General features: G+C 41.2%; 1 protein-coding gene across 2 annotated transcripts in view; it reads right to left on the bottom strand.

Moving 5' to 3' along the window:
• The window catches only part of GALNT1 (polypeptide N-acetylgalactosaminyltransferase 1), a 91144-nt gene that overhangs the window by 49704 nt on the left and 25181 nt on the right, over nt 1-16259 (bottom strand). The window contains exon 2 of one of the 2 annotated variants that reach the window (XM_076330238.1): nt 15906-16080. The gene's annotated coding sequence lies outside the window, so the exon portion shown is untranslated. The remainder of the gene's footprint in view (nt 1-15905; nt 16081-16259) is intronic. The other variant, XM_076330239.1, reaches the window with a different exon arrangement.

Raw genomic sequence — 16259 nt, 5'->3', positions numbered from 1 at the left:
GTGAGAGGGCAAGATTCAGGCAGGAGTGCACGCAGCCTATCAACACCTGGCTGCGTGGCTGGTGTCAAAGGCAGGCTTTTAAGACGATAGGACCCGCTTTGAGGAATGAGGGCTGCTGGTCAGGATCTGTGTGACAAAGTGAGGCAAGCAGCATTATGGAGAGGCTCTTGCACTACTTCTGTGAAATACACAGAAGGCAGAAGCAGAGCTACTTTGGAGGAATATAGAAACATCTCCTGAGCCTGTGGGGAGGTACTCAGGGAACCCTGTAGTTCAAGTTTGGAAGAAACAAGAGCAGCAACAAGAAAGGCACCTGTAAGGATACCGGCAAAAGAAAGGCTGAGAATAACACAGATCCACTCCTCAGTGGGGCAGCAGACCCCAGCAGGTGTGGAAAAGGCTAAAATACTTGGTGCCTTTTTTTGCCTCCTTTGTTATTGGGTGCCCCAGATCAGAGTCTAGTGGCAGTCTGTGGGAGTGAAACTTCACATGCACTACAGACAGATTGAGTCAGGGATCTCTTAAGCCCCTTGGACATGTGCACCTCCATGGCACCAGATGGGAAGCATCTGAGGGTGCTGAAGGAGCAGACTGATCTTATTGCGGGGTCATTCTCTATCATCTATGAAAGGTCATGGTGATCCAGAGAGTTGCCTCAGGATTAGGAAAAAAGCTATCATCAAGAAGGAAAAGGAGGATCTGGAGAACCATCTGCTAGTCAGTCTCACTTCAGTCCCTGTGAAGATTATGGATCAAATCTTCCTGGAACCTACATCCACACACACACAAAAACACCTCAAAAGGGCAACTGGGAATAGCACAGATTCACCAAGGGCATATCAGACTTGACCAACCTGGCAGCTTGCTTTAAGGAGAGGACTGGTTTGGTGAGCAGTGAAGAATGTGAAGAGCAGTGAATGCTGTTTACCTTGACTTTAACAGGGACTGTGACAGTCTTCCAGAGTACTTTGTCAGAACTGAATGAGACATCACCTGAAGAAATGGGCTAACAGGTGGGTGGACTGCTAGCTGGACCACCAGGCTCTATGGGTTTTGACCAGCAGTACAAAGTCCAGCTGACAGACATTCACCAGTGGTACCCTTCAGAGGTCAAAACTGGAGCTGACACTGGTTAGTGTCTTTACTGAGAACCCGGGGGATGGGACCAAATGCACGCTCAGCAAGGTTGCTGGTGACACCCAACTGGGGGTGGAGCACGCAGACAATACCCTGAAACAGTACCTTGGAACGGCCCTAGGTGGCCAATCCAAGGGACATCCAAGGGCTAGAAAAACAGGCACGTTGAAAACCTCAAGAGGTTCAATAAATGCAAGTACAAAGTCCTGTACCCAGCATGGAATAACCTTATTATCCATATAGGCTGGGTGTCAACAGTCTAGGAAGGTGCTCTGCAGAAAGAAATCTTTGGAGTCTGATAGCAACTTTAACATGCATCAGCAGTGTGTCCTTAGGGCAAAGAAAGTCAACTGCACCTATAAACAAGTCCAGTAACCACAGCAATAATCCCAAAGTGCATAGGTTTAATAATTGCCTTTGCTACTGAGTAATGTAATAAAACTGAAGATTTTTGCAAAACCAGGTATTTTTCCTCCCTTCAAAATACTGGATAATAGATAACAAAACCTTTACACCATGGAAGTAAAAAGAGTATTAAAAACACCTTGGAAAGAGTAGAAACAGAGGCTGTAACTTATCAAGAATAAAGTGAAAGGAGGAAAAATGGGTACATTCAAGTCTTGTTACTTCTGAAGGTCAAGTGATTTCCACCATCCTCCCCCCAACAAAATTCATGATACACTTGACACTATAGAAAAAGATCATCTTTAAAATTACTGCTCATGTAAAGTACATTGTTTCACTTTACCACCTCTTTTATCAACACAGTTGGCATGGGAAAGAATGCTTACTCTTTTCGGTATTCACTATTCAAGTCATTTTTATCTTTGGACCAACTTCATCTTTGTTTATACTAGTGATCAGTCTTCAGTACGACTTTGTAACAGACTTGACAAAGGACTTCATTGCCGTTATTCAACTAAATCAGGATTCTACACTGGATATGGCACCTAAACAGACAAAGCTGACATAAAGTTTGTTTTCCAAACTTTCAAGATACGAATAAACAGAAGTTGGCACAAAGTAAGGGCTCATCAAAATCCTGACACAACATTTGCTATTTCTAAGCTATTAATATCAATTTAAACCAAATGGAAAGTGATTAACTGAACAGCATCTAAGGAAAGATTGATGACCCACACGAAACTGAATTTTCAGCTTCTCAGTCTATTTAGTAACGAGGGAGAAAAGACTGGCATACTTTAAGGTAACATATTAGGCATATGTATGGGGTTTTGAGCAAACTTCTAAAAAATTAAGCAAATGCAAACTGTCAATATGAGCACTGTCTAAAACCCCATATAGCTAAACTATTAATGAGGCCTAATCCAGTTGAGTATGTCTATATTTGAAAACAGAAGTGATACCAACACTAGACTCAGGTTTCAGAACTACTTTTGCTACTGTGTTGATGTATTTTTTTTTCTTTTTACTGGCCCACGCTCTGTTAAATTGTTTTTAGTGTTTGTTTGCAGACAGCTCATTACCATCAGCTCATCAGTAAATAGGTCAGTTTGAGGATAAACAAAGTGTTACCTAACTTCAATGTTATAAAAGCAGTTGTAAAAAACCATTGACATCAGAGGGTCAACCCATCACCTGTAGAAAACAGGTGTATTCTGTGTCTTCTTCACAGAAACATAAACGCATCTGGTAAATTTCATCAGGCAAAAAAATATGCATGAGCTCAAGGATGCCAGTACTCTCTTCTGCTCAGTAGTTAACACAAGAGAACTACTCTTCATTGGGCTACACTTGTTTGATGGATTTTGAAAGGTTTTAGTATTCAAAAGTCATCTGTTCAGTACAATTCAGCAACAGTAAGTTCTGAAGAAGTGATGAGAGAAAAGAGACTATTCTAGTTTGAGCAGTATGAGAACAATTCATTAAAAGCAAACTTACTCTTCAGAAGAATCTGAGACATGTAGGTCAGTAAAATCAATTTCTATTCTTCTTGCTCTATGGAGGAAGACTACACTTAATTCATCAGGAGTGAATTTTCAATTTATAAGTCAATTTTTTTAAACTGACCATTTGAAAAAACTATCAATTATGTTTCTAAAACTGGTAGGCCTTGGAACGAAGGAAGAATAAAATAGAAACACAGGAGTAGCTGACTACACTTGAAAAACAAGGATGAACTTCATACACAAAGGCAGAAGTTATTGGTTCATAAAGGCTTTCCTACAGATAAATTAGAATGCATAAATATGCTTATAAAAGTAGAGGCTCTTGCGAGATGAAAATCTGGCTCATCACATAGAAAAGCAATGCCAAAAATGGAACAACAGGTATGTACTCCCATCCACAATTTTGTCAAACTGTTTATAACTGTATGGAACTAAGTCACTGTGCACTTGAACCTCTGATTCTCCCAATTTCAAATCACAGAACAGTTTGGGTTGGAAGGGACCTTCTTATCTAAGTAGTCTTTACTTAAGCTTTAAACTTTTATTATTAGTTCTAATTATTTCTAGAGATACATAGTAAGGAAATGACATTTCTAAACTGAGTAGAAACACTTTCAAAACCAAGCTCCTCTTTCAGTTACTGCAAGAAAATTAAAAGACATTGCTATTTTGTACCTATACTTTCCAGAAACATCTTAACTACAATCATTTAACTTCTGAAAACAGTTTATTGTTTTGCAAATTAGTGCTTAACAGTTTCTCAAATGAGTTGTAAGCAGCATGTATTATCTTGATTAAATCTCCTCAAAATTTTCCAAGAAATCAAGCATTTGGTCAACACTTTCAAGCAGCTCCCACTACTACCACAGTCTTTCCCGATTCTCTTCCTAATCAGCACTATTCAAATAAAAACAATTACTTGCAGATTAATAACTACCTACTGTGGCCAAAATATTAATTATACTAGAAATATAGTTTACCTCCAATTTAATAAAGATGAAATATGTGAAAATTAATTGCAATAGGGACAAGGACATGGAAATTATCAAACCTAAGATGAAATAAAACCAGCAGAGATTACCTACTCTGGTAAAACCAGGATGGCCTGTATAATCCCTTCTGTAGGGCCCAGAAAGAACTGCCATGTGAAACTTCAGAGTGTGATAGCTGAAATGTCTGGTAATTTACTACACATACTACCTGAAACAGGCATAAATGCAAGGCTATTCGGAAGGACAGCAAGTTGTCCAGACATAGATGGTTAGTTTAATATAATAAAGTGTATTAATACTGCATTAACATAGTATACATTAATGTATAATTAATACAGTATACAAACACTGCAAATGTTTCTAGAACAGACTGAGTGAATGATCAGGGATATAAGTAGATCAGAAGTTGAATAAAATTTTATGAAAATAAAAATTTTGATAGAACATAGATTGAATGAAATTTATGCTGACTTCAAAGTTACTGCTGTCAGCTAGTGCAAAACATCTTAAATACAACCTGCACAAGGAAAATTGTTATTTAAGGTGAGGAAGATCAGGATTAATACAAAAAATAACGTGGATAAACAAGATGATTACAAAGACTGTAAAGGCTTATAAAAAAAACTTAGGAGGCTGACGAGAATGCACCTTCAATAATCTAGCAACTATTTTCTTTAGTAACCTTGGTGCTAGATCTAGATGGGCAATCTTAAGACCTATTGCTATTAAAAAGGAACAAGTGATAAGGTGGAAAGAAAGATGGTTTTGTGGACTGGAATAACAGAATCGAGACGACACTTAATAAAATACATTCAATAGTATGCATTGGAGTATGTAACTTTGCTATCAGCTGAAGAGTTTCAATAAAGCAAAGGCTCATAAGGGTGACACTGTGAGCTGCCGCTGTCACCCAGTCATGGATAAAAGGCCAATGAGATTTTGGATGCATCATTTAAGTATTCTCCTTAGATATAAAACCAGAAACCATTGCATGATGCACCAGTATTTCACAAGGGAAGGGCAGAGGGAGAGCTATGTATTCGGCAAAGAAGATGTTTGAAAGCAGAGCCCTGTGGGTTTATGAGAGACCACTGCAGGGGACTGGACACAGTGATCCAAGTGGTCCTTTCTACCCCCACTCTTCCAGCCTTGAATTCATAGAAAAGTAATGAACACAAATGAAGAGGCCTAAATTAATTGCTTCCAGAAGCAAACGCAGATGCCAGGCCTTTGTCATAAAACTCCTCCATACCAGCTCAGTGTTTGGGGTGGGGGTTTTTTGTTTTGTTTTTTTAAGTTGGTGTTTTAGAAGAAGGAAAAAAACCCACCAAAACAAAAACAAATATCCACACTCATGGATTCTCCCAATAGATCGGTTTTGAGAATAAAATAAAAGATTATTTACAGAACTCCTCAAATGAAAGTCTTTGAAAGGCTTTAAGTTATTTTTTTCCCCAGCTGTAGCCAATACTTTTTAGACTAAGAAAGCCTTATCTTGCTTGCAGGAAGAAACTGCAATGGGAAAGGTTTCAAAGGACCAGATGAACAATATTTTAATCAAATACTAAAAGTCCAAAACCAATTTAATCTACAGATTTTGGATTTACATTCTTTTTTACAACAATTTTTGCTATACAAGAAAAAGAATAAATTGATCCAGGAGGGAGACAAAATATTCCCTATCAGTATATCACTGTAAATATTACAAGAGCTTAAGAGGATAGCTAAAATTTGGAAACGAAGAACACAAGTACAAAGACTACTGCTGTCATATAAAGAACTGAGATTCACTAGACTCCTATTCCATGGCTTTAAAGTAGCTTTCAAATGACTGAGGCAACAATTTCATTTTTCTGTCTGCTCTCCAGGTTGAATGAGAATTATCTAAAAATAGACAGACTTACTCAGGGTTCCTTCACATATTTCCATTCTCTCAACTGCTTTGAGATTTAAAATAGACTTTTATTATGCCCAGTGAACAATCAGTATACATTACTTAATATTGCCAATCCTATAAAAAAACTCCTATACATCTTTTTACAGTACTGCTTTAAATATTAGGAGTAAATCATTGGTTCAACCTAATTACAATGCATAACAAAATGAATACACAGATACATAGTGAAGCCAATAGCAGTAAGTTTTTGCATAGGCGTTAAGTTATTGGGTATTACAGTACTGGCAGGTAAGTTCAAACCACCATTATTCAAATCTTTTCCTTCTTACATTGAACAGCAAATATTGCCTCTCCTGACAGCTACAGAATAGGCAATCCTTTTAGGAAAGCAGATTTATAAGCCAATAGACGGTTATTTCTTTTCCTGGAACAACTGCAGTCTTAAATTGGGCTACTGACACCTCAGATGCTGACAGAGAGCAAACATTGCTCTTTAAAGCCATAGCTACTTCACATACACACTCCGGGAGGGCTACTGAGTGTGCTTCGCTTAGAGTAACAGCCAGCTAGAGAATACAGACAGTATTTTCATCAGTGAGTATCACAGGCTGCATGAAGACAATGAGCAATTCATGAGTGAAAAGCTTTTGTTATTAACAGCAGCAAGAGAGGATTTTAATGTCAGTGCTAGCAATGCACCAAGCTCATAAATCCCAGACATACAATAATTAACGGCTGAAGATGGATCAGTAAGACCTATTTGAGCCTTCTGCTACCCTTCACAGAGGCCTAGAAGGCTGAAGTGGGATTTTCTTTGGTTTTTTGTTTTGGAAGATTCACAGTTGGTGACCCAGCATTTTGCTTTTTCAGTACAGCAACGCTCCTGCCAATCAGCATCCCAGAGGTATAAACTGACTCCAATCTTTAATAAATCCCTGAAGAGCTGTGCTAGCTGGTCTTCCAATCCCTACACTACAGGACTGGAAGAAGAAAATCCAGGTCACATCAGCACAGGTGTTCTAGGTGAAGACCTCCATTTCCTCAAGAAAAACAATTTTGTCATGTGAGCTACAGACCTTGCAAGTTCACCATTACTCAGAAGAAACATTTTTTTTAAACTAAGTAATTTTAGCTTCCCTATCAGAGCTAAATGCCTGTTCCAAGGCTCTTTTAAGAGAAAAAGCTAAACTACCCAAAATTTATATTACAATGGGATAGTGTCACAGTAGTAGAGATTAGGCTATTAGTATACTATTTACTGTCTGCAACAAAAACCTGTAAACACCTCCACATATTTTAGATACTCAGGCTTGTGACATGATGTAACACAGCATGAAGGATCCTAGCCAAAAGCAGCATCACTTGGCTTTACAAGGCATATGTTTACTAAGACCTAATGTATGCAAGCAGTCAAGAATTTCTAATAATCAAAAAGTCACACATTCCAAAGACTATTTTAAATCATCTGACAGGTGCAAGATGAGCTATAAGTAGAACAGGCTAGCTGACAGGACTTCTTTTAAAGTTAAAATTCCTGCTGAAAAAAATTAGATTTACTATTGCGAGCAATCTTCTTTAAGAAATCATACGCACTAGATTAGATTATGTGGAAGTAAAAACACAGTAAGCTGTTCCATATTCTCAATGCTCATATTTTCCATCTTCCTTTATAATGTTTCCGCATAGTCCAGAAAAATCAAATTTACTTCCAAAATTTTTTAGTTCTACATTAAAATGTCAAACTGCAAACTCAGTTTTTACCAGCTGAAACTGCACTAAAATGAATACTATCCTTATCAATAGATCACTCTTCATACAGATGTGTCAAATACTCAATAGAATTTTCTGCAGATGATACTTTCTTCAGTCTGCACATGTCAACAGTTACAAACATCAGGTTGCATTTGCTTTTGAAGTATTTTGAGGAAATAAGCAGATTCTTCTTGAAAACACTGATGAACACAGACAAAGGGGGTTAGAACTTACTCTATTCTGCTGTTAAGACAGAAGTTAGAAGAGAAGAAAACTAGCAACTCAGGTGTCAGTATTAAAGAATCACAAATTCCAAGGAGAAATATTTGACTACTTAAAGGTCAGAAGAATTTACCGTCACCAAGCTAGTTACACATTTTTCATAGAGAAAGACCTAAGCAGACTATGAACAATTAAGTGAATAAATCTTTTACAAGACAATCTTGAAGCCTTCCTCATATGTTAGGAGAAATTGTTAAATCTTGCAAGCTAAGTCTCAAACGTTCTAAAATATCCAACCTCCATAAAGCTTCTGATTATTCTTTAGATATCTATCAAAGCCAAAAGCTAGAGTGGAATAAAATTGTTCATTAATTCTTCAAACACTTTTAAAGACGGCAGAAAATTACATAGGCAAATAGTCATCATTAAGGATGAATCACTAATGGGCAAGAATTTGAATTAAAGAAAAGCAGAGTCAGCTAATTAGAAAAAAAGATTATAAAGGAGATTTCTGGAAACGTAGGGTAAATTGCAGTGAACATATCCAACCATCCTTATGCGAGTAACTGCAGAAACCTCTAATCCTGAAAACTTTCTATTGTAGATTTAAAATCCAGAAGGGGAACTTGAAGAAATACTAAATATATTCAAAGAACATTTTTTCTCTGCCTTTAACATACGTGGAAAATATTCAGGAAACATATAAGTGTTCTAGAAGAAAAGCTTTGAAAACAATACAGGTAAAGAAAAATTGATGTTACATGCTGGGGCCTAGGGTGTTTATCCTAGAGAAGCTGGCTGAATTCTGCCTAGAGTAACTGCAGAACTTGCTGACAAATCAAATACAGGCAGATAGCAAGTTAACAACTGCTGAATAGGATAATGCATGCGACTAAACAAGAAGACTTAAAGAATTAGGAAATATAATTTGACAAAATAAGGATGACAATAATATAACCCAGCACGTGTTAAATGATCTCAAGTAAAATGAAGAATGGTAAAGAACTGGTGAATGGTAAAGAATTGGTAAATGGTAAAAAGGGAGATAGATTGGTGGAGCCATACCCTACCATCCCTAAGGCAAAGGCAGCAGATGGAGGCTCCACAAGAAGCAGAGGATGCCCTGCTCCTCTTGCCACCAGGCAGAAGGAGGGGACCTAAGTGATGGGGGGGAATGGAAACAGGTCCCTGCTCGGGGTGCCAGGCAATGCCCCGCCCGGCCTCCCTCACCTTCCCAGTTGCCCTTACACAACAGATATGGGGCCCTGGAACCTGAGGGCCAGGCAAACGAGGATGTAGACGAAGGTCCATCCAGGGGGTTGCCTAGGGTGAGGCAGTCAGCCCCACGCATTATGACTGCCTCTGCTAAGAAAAAAAGGAGGGTAATCGTCGTAGGAGATTCCCTTCTGAGGGGAACAGAGGGCCCAATATGCCGACTGGACCCATCCCACAGGGAAGTCTGCTGCCTCCCTGGGCCCGGGTCAGAGACATCACTAGGAAATTCCCTGGTCTGGTACGGCCTTCTGACTGCTACCCGCTGTTAGTTATGCAGGCTGGCAGTGATGAGGTTGCAGAGAGAAGTCCTGAAGCGATCAAAAGAGACTTCAGGGCACTGGGGTGTTGGTTGAAGGGTCAGGAGCACAGGTAGTGTTTTCCTCTATCCCTACAGTGGCAGGGAAGAATCCTGAAAGGAGCAGGAAAACACACCTGATCAACACGTGGCTCAGGGGCTGGTGCCATCGGAGGAATTTTGGCTTTTTTGATCATGGGCAGGTTTACATGGTACCAGGCCTGCTGGCGACAGATGGAGTTCAGCTGTCTCACAGGGGAAAAAGGATTCTCACTCATGAATTGGCAAGGCTCATTGAGAGGGCTTTAAACTAGGTTTGAAGGGGGAAGGGGATAAAACCAGGCTCACTAGAGATGAGCCTAGGGGTAGCATGCCAATGCTGGGGGTGAAATCGATAGCCCAGCTCAAGTGCATCTACACCAATGCACGCAGCATGGGCGGCAAACAGGAGGAGCTGGAAACCATTGTGCAGCTGGAGAGATATGACTTAGTCGCCATCACAGAAACATGGTGGGGTGACTCTCATGACTGGAGTGCTGCAATGGATGGCTATAGACTCTTCAGAAGGGACAGGCGAGGAAGGAGAGGCGGTGGGGTGGCCCTGTATGTTAGGGAGTGTTTCAATTGTATAGAGCTCAACGATTGTGATGATGATACGGTTGAGTGTTTATGGGCAAGGATGAGGGGGAAGGCCAACAAGGCAGATATCCTGCTGGGAGTCTGTTATAGACCACCCAACCAGGATGAAGAGGCGGATGAAGCATTCTACAAGCAGCTGGCACAAGCCTCACAATCGCTAGCCCTTGTTCTCGTGGGGGACTTCAACTTCCCGGACGTCTGCTGGAAATACAACACGGCAGAGAGGAAGCAGTCTAGGAGGTTCCTGGAGTGTGTGGAAGACAACTTCCTGACACAGCTGGTAAGTGAGCCTACCAGGGGAGGTGCCTCACTTGACCTGCTGTTTACTAACAGAGAAGGACTGGTGGGAGATGTGGTGGTCGGAGGCCGTCTTGGGCTTAGCGACCATGAAATGATAGAATTCTCGCTTCTTGGTGAAGTAAGGAGGGGGGGCAGCAAAACCGCAACCATGGACTTCCGGAGGGCAGACTTTGGCCTGTTCAGGACGCTGGTTGAGAGAGTCCCGTGGGAGACAGTCCTGAAGGGCAAAGGGGTCCAGGAAGGCTGGACATTCTTCAGGAAGGAAGTCGTAAAGGCGCAGGAGCAGGCTGTCCCTGTACGCCGTAAGAAGAACGGGCGGGGAAGACGACCGGCCTGGCTGAACGGGGAGCTCTTGCTGGGACTCAGGAAAAAAAGGAGAGTTTACCACTTGTGGAAGAAGGGGCAGGCGACTCAAGAAGAGTACAGGGATCTCGTTAGGTCGTGCAGAGAGGAAATGAGAAAGGCAAAAGCCCAGCTAGAACGCAATCTGGCCGCTGTCGTTAGAGACAACAAAAAAACTTTTACAAATATATTAATGACAAGAAGAGAGCCAAGGAGAATCTCCATCCTTTATTGGATGCGGGGGGGAACATTGTCACCGAGGATGAGGAAAAGGCTGAGGTACTTAATGCCTTCTTTGCCTCAGTCTTTAATAGTCAGACCAGTTATCCTCAGGGTATTCAGCCCCCTGAGCTGGAAGACAGGGACGGTGAGCAGGATGAACCCCCCATAATCCAAGAGGAAGCAGTTAACGACCTGCTATGCCACCTGGATGCTCACAAGTCTATGGGGCCAGATGGGATTTACCCAAGAGTGCTGAGGGAGCTGGCAGAGGTGCTCGCCAAGCCACTCTCCATCATTTATCAGCAGTCCTGGTTAACAGGGGAGGTCCCGGACGACTGGAGGCTTGCCAATGTGACGCCCATCTACAAGAAGGGCCGGAAGGAGGATCCGGGGAACTACAGGCCTGTCAGCCTGACCTCGGTGCCGGGGAAGATGATGGAGCGGTTCATCTTGAGGGCGCTCACAAGGCATGAGCAGGACAACCAGGGGATCAGGCCCAGCCAGCACAGATTCATGAGAGGCAGGTCCTGCTTGACCAACCTGATCTCCTTCTATGACCAGGTGACCCGCCTAGTGGATGAGGGAAAGGCTGTGGATGTGGTCTGCCTGGACTTCAGCAAGGCCTTTGACACTGTCTCCCACAGCATTCTCCTCGAGAAGCTGGCGGCTCACGGCTTAGACAGGTGTACTCTGCGCTGGGTCAAAAACTGGCTGGACGGCCGGGCCCAGAGAGTTGTGGTGAATGGAGTTACATCCAGTTGGCGGCCGGTCACGAGCGGTGTTCCCCAGGGCTCAGTTGCGGGGCCGGTCTTGTTCAATATCTTTATCAATGATCTGGATGAGGGGATCGAGTGCACCCTCAGCAAGTTTGGAGACGACACCAAGTTGGGCGGGAGTGTTGATCTGCTCGAGGGTAGGAAGGTTCTGCAGAGGGACCTGGATAGGCTGGATCGATGGGCCGAGGCCAACTGTATGAGATTCAACAAGGCCAAGTGCCGGGTCCTGCACTTCGGACACACCAACCCCATGCAACACTACAAGCTTGGGGAAGAGTGGCTGGAAAGCTGCCTGTCGGAAAAGGACCTGGGGGTGCTGGCTGACAGCCGGCTGAACATGAGCCGGCAGTGTGCCCAGGCAGCCAAGAAGGCCAATGGCATCCTGGCCTGTATCAGAAATAGTGTGGCCAGCAGGAGTAGGGAAGCGATTGTGCCCCTGTACTCGGCACTGGTGAGGCCGCACCTCAAATACTGTGTTCAGTTTTGGGCCCCTCACTACAAGAAGGACATGGAGGTGCTGGAGCGTGTGCAGAAAAGAGCAAGGAGGCTGGTGAAGGGTCTGGAGAACAAGTCTTATGAGGAGCGGCTGAGGGAACTGGGGTTGTTTAGCCTGGAGAAAAGGAGGCTGAGGGGAGACCTCATCGCTCTCTACAACTCCCTGAAAGGAGGTTGTAGCGAGGTGGGTGTCGGTCTCTTCTCCCAAGTAACTAGCAATAGGACGAGAGGAAATGGCCTCAAGTTGCGCCAGGGGAGGTTTAGACTGGACATGAGGAAAAATTTCTTTACTGAAAGAGTGGTGAAACGTTGGCACAGGCTGCCCAGGGAAGTGGTTGAGTCCCCATCCCTGGAGGTATTTAAAAGACGTGTAGATGAGGCGCTTAGGGACATGGTTTAGTGGGCATGGTGGTGTTGGGTTGACGGTTGGACTCGATGATCTTAGAGGTCTTTTCCAACCTTAATGATTGCATTAATAATGCAAAAAGAAAATTAATCCACTAGTTAAACTTGGTTTGCTGAAACTTAAAAAGACAAAGTATGAACACTAAGACCAAGAGCGTGTTGCATTTAAATCCAGCCAAGTGTGCAAAGAACGTCTTGGTTTTATAGTTTTTCAGAATGAACTTTCTTTTGCGCTCTGGACATACCATTATAAAAAACATACCATTATTAATGAGAGAAAATGTAACAAGAAAGGAGGTCTACATCAAACGGTGCATATAAATTTAAAGAAGCTCTTGGGTAGCCCTATCAAGTCACTGTAATCGCAGCATTTGTGCAGGAAATTCCAGTTTGGATTTCCAAAGGTTAAACAGAACCACTGAGCACTCTTCCCAACTTTCAACTTCATTGAAAAATTAAAAAATTGACATTCAAGTCCACATTTGATCAAGAGCAGTAATATGGCAACGATAAGTTGAATTCTACAGAAAACAGCAATCCTGTTTTTGTTAACGGCTTCAAAAATCTGTACTTTTTTAAAACAAGAACAAACCTATCATGTTTTGAGCTCTCCTTTGTGAAATAAAGTGCTAGAAAAACAAAAATCAATAAAACTGCAAAAAATTGTTTTCACTTGGATCATGAAAAGTATTTAAATAAAGTCATTTTTCACAGGAAAGTGCTACATTTTCAGCATTCTGTAATAAATGCTTTTCCAATGTTGCTGGATTTTATTTCTCAATTGTCTAGAAGAAAAATGGCAGATTCACTCACATGTTAAATTTCAAGATTATACTCTTACAGCTAGTGATTCCAAAAAAGGTTTTCCATCTGGCTTAACTTGTAAGTTTTCATCCTAATATGAAAAAGGTTTGGTAAATTTAAATAAAATAGCTATATCAAGATACAGGCATTGCATCAGTAAGGAGAAAAAAGTAAATAAAATTTAGAATTTGTTGTTTGTTGCACTGTGCAGCAGTCCAGAGAAATCTGAAGTGTGATATGCAATTCAAGGCAGAAAGATTATTTCTTGAAAGAGTTCACATTTTTTTTCCAGTTACCTATAAGATTGATGCTAACAATTTTCTGCATAGTTGCATAGAGAAAACAATCAGTGTAACATTAGGTATGACAGAGATGTATTAAACTTCACTAAATTACTTAAATTTCTTCAAATACTTCGCCAATTTTTTCCAAAAGTTATCAGGCACTTTGTAAAAACCAGCTAATGTATTTAATTTGACACATGATTTTTGAAGGTATAAAGCTAGTAGCAACTTAAGCTTTTTTACAATTCAAAATTCATACCTGACTAGAAGCCAAGAAAGAAAAAGGTCACCATAAAAAAGGGTATGTGTCAGAAAACATTAAAAAAGGGAATATGATGGAACTGTTTTGCAAATTCAGCTATACATTAATTGGAGACCGCAGCATTTGAGTAACACAATCACTTTTTTTAATTTAAATTAAATCAGACACTTTTAAAGCCTCTTTTAAAATTCTGTGCTCCAATTAATTTAAAATTACTTTTCAGTAACTTTTCTGAAAGATTTTCAACTCTGAAGATACTAGAATCTTTACAACAAGAGAGAGTAGACATGCCTGAGAAGCCATACCACATGGTTAGATCATTGTTAAAGATTCACCAACACACTACTGCATAAGTAGTTGCTACTCCATCTTCTCTCTCATTCCAACATGCCAGCCTTCTGCTTTGCCAGCAAAAGCTTACACAGCAATGAAGAAACTCCATCAGGGAACTGATACAACTGAAAAATAACCAAGAACAATTGTGTTTCTTCAGCCACAGCAGTCTCTCAGTGCAGACCCAGACCAAAGAATGCAGACCAATTGTGTTTCTTCAGCCACAGCAGTCTCTCAGTGCAGACCCAGACCAAAGAATGCAGACCAATCAGCTATCCCCCCAACAGCAGTTATTTCCACTCAAATCTGTTAGCTCATTAAACTCGCCATTAGAGTCAACAACCACAGAGGAGGTGGCTGGGCTACAGCGAAAGAAATATCAGTGGCTCTACAGCTTGAGAGGCCATAAGTAGTAAATCCGGAAATAAAAAAAATTGTTCTGCCTGCCTTTTTTTTTTTTTTTTACTCTAATTTTTTATTCTGAGTAGCCTCAACTATTATTTAACAGTATTAGGGAGTAGTTTTGGATATGGTTTTCCCTCTCCCCTAAACTGATGCTTGTTCAAGCTATACTTTTTAAGCACTGAATTTAAGAGTACATGCCAGATTAAGATCTTTTGGAGTTGACTGGAAAAGGATCCACTTAGACCTGAAAGAGGCTATTCCCTTTTTACCCCACTGAACCTGAACTTCAAAGTTGGCCCCAAGGAGTTCTTCAGAACTTAGTGTGTGAAAACTAACCTTAAGAAAGGTGCTAACAGGTTTGCAGGAAAGAAAAAAATCAAGGCGAAAAATAAGCACAAAATATCAATACCAAGGATATCAAGTGGAGGACAACATTTAACACACTAAATACAACTGAACTGGTTAATCTCTTCTGCCAAAGGAAACAGACTCGTCCTACCACATCTTTGCCCGTCTGTCCCATTAAACTTTGGTTCTCCATCTTGTTTCAATCAAGCTTAAAAAAACAGTAGCAACTGTTTGATGTACACAGAGAGAAGGCTTGACAAGAACTTAGTTGTTAAACACCTCATTGGGCAGCCAGTGACTATACAGTGGTAGTTTAATAAGTCATCTCTTGTCCGACAAGGATGCTTTAAGGGAACTGCGTTTACTGTAGAAACACAGAAAATACAAAAAAAACAGGCTTTCTTAGTTCAGCTGGATGGAAAACTGATACGAATTCCAGCTCCTTGAAAAGAATGATCTAGGCCAATATGATATCATACTGAGAGAGTAAAGGTAAGTTTAGGAGAACTAACAACGGGGTGCTTGACCCACTTGGATATTGTACTTTCCAATACCCAGAGACAACCACAGTAACCGATAAATTAGGCTTGTGCTAATATCTAAAGGGATTCTTATGGACACCCGTTCAATAGCTGCAGACAACTGAACTGATCCACCAGGACCCTGAAGGAACAAAAAAAAGTGGAATATGCAATGATAAAGTAGTAGCATACATGCAGTCTCTCAGTGCTCCCTTTGCTCTAAGATACATCCAAGGCAGACAGACCTGACCAAAGCGTCAGATATTCCTGGATCACATTTTGCACTAACCTCCTCTGCAGGTTTACAGCCATCTGGATGGTCCACTAGCACTGGTGGCAAAGTCCCAATACATTGCTGTAGAGCGCCTGTGGTAGGAACCGTAAAGCAACAGATTGGCCTAGGCCATTCTGACGTGAACATAGAAGCACAAGAGGTCTTCCATCCACAAGGTCTTAAGGCTGTCCTAGAAGAAAAACAGAAATTCAAGTAAGTTCCCCGCTCAGTTGTGGCAGAGCTTGAGGTGGAAGGAGACGGGGAGGAAAGTTTTCCGTATTTAAGACTTCAAAATCCTGTGCAAGGAAGAAGGAACCAAAAGACTGCTTCTAAAAAAAGGCAGTGAACTGAGCCTGTGAGGAAAACAAC

This window comes from Aptenodytes patagonicus, chromosome 2 (assembly GCF_965638725.1).
Source record: "Aptenodytes patagonicus chromosome 2, bAptPat1.pri.cur, whole genome shotgun sequence".
NCBI lineage: Eukaryota > Metazoa > Chordata > Aves > Sphenisciformes > Spheniscidae > Aptenodytes > Aptenodytes patagonicus.
This window is presented reverse-complemented; position numbering and strand designations above follow the sequence as displayed.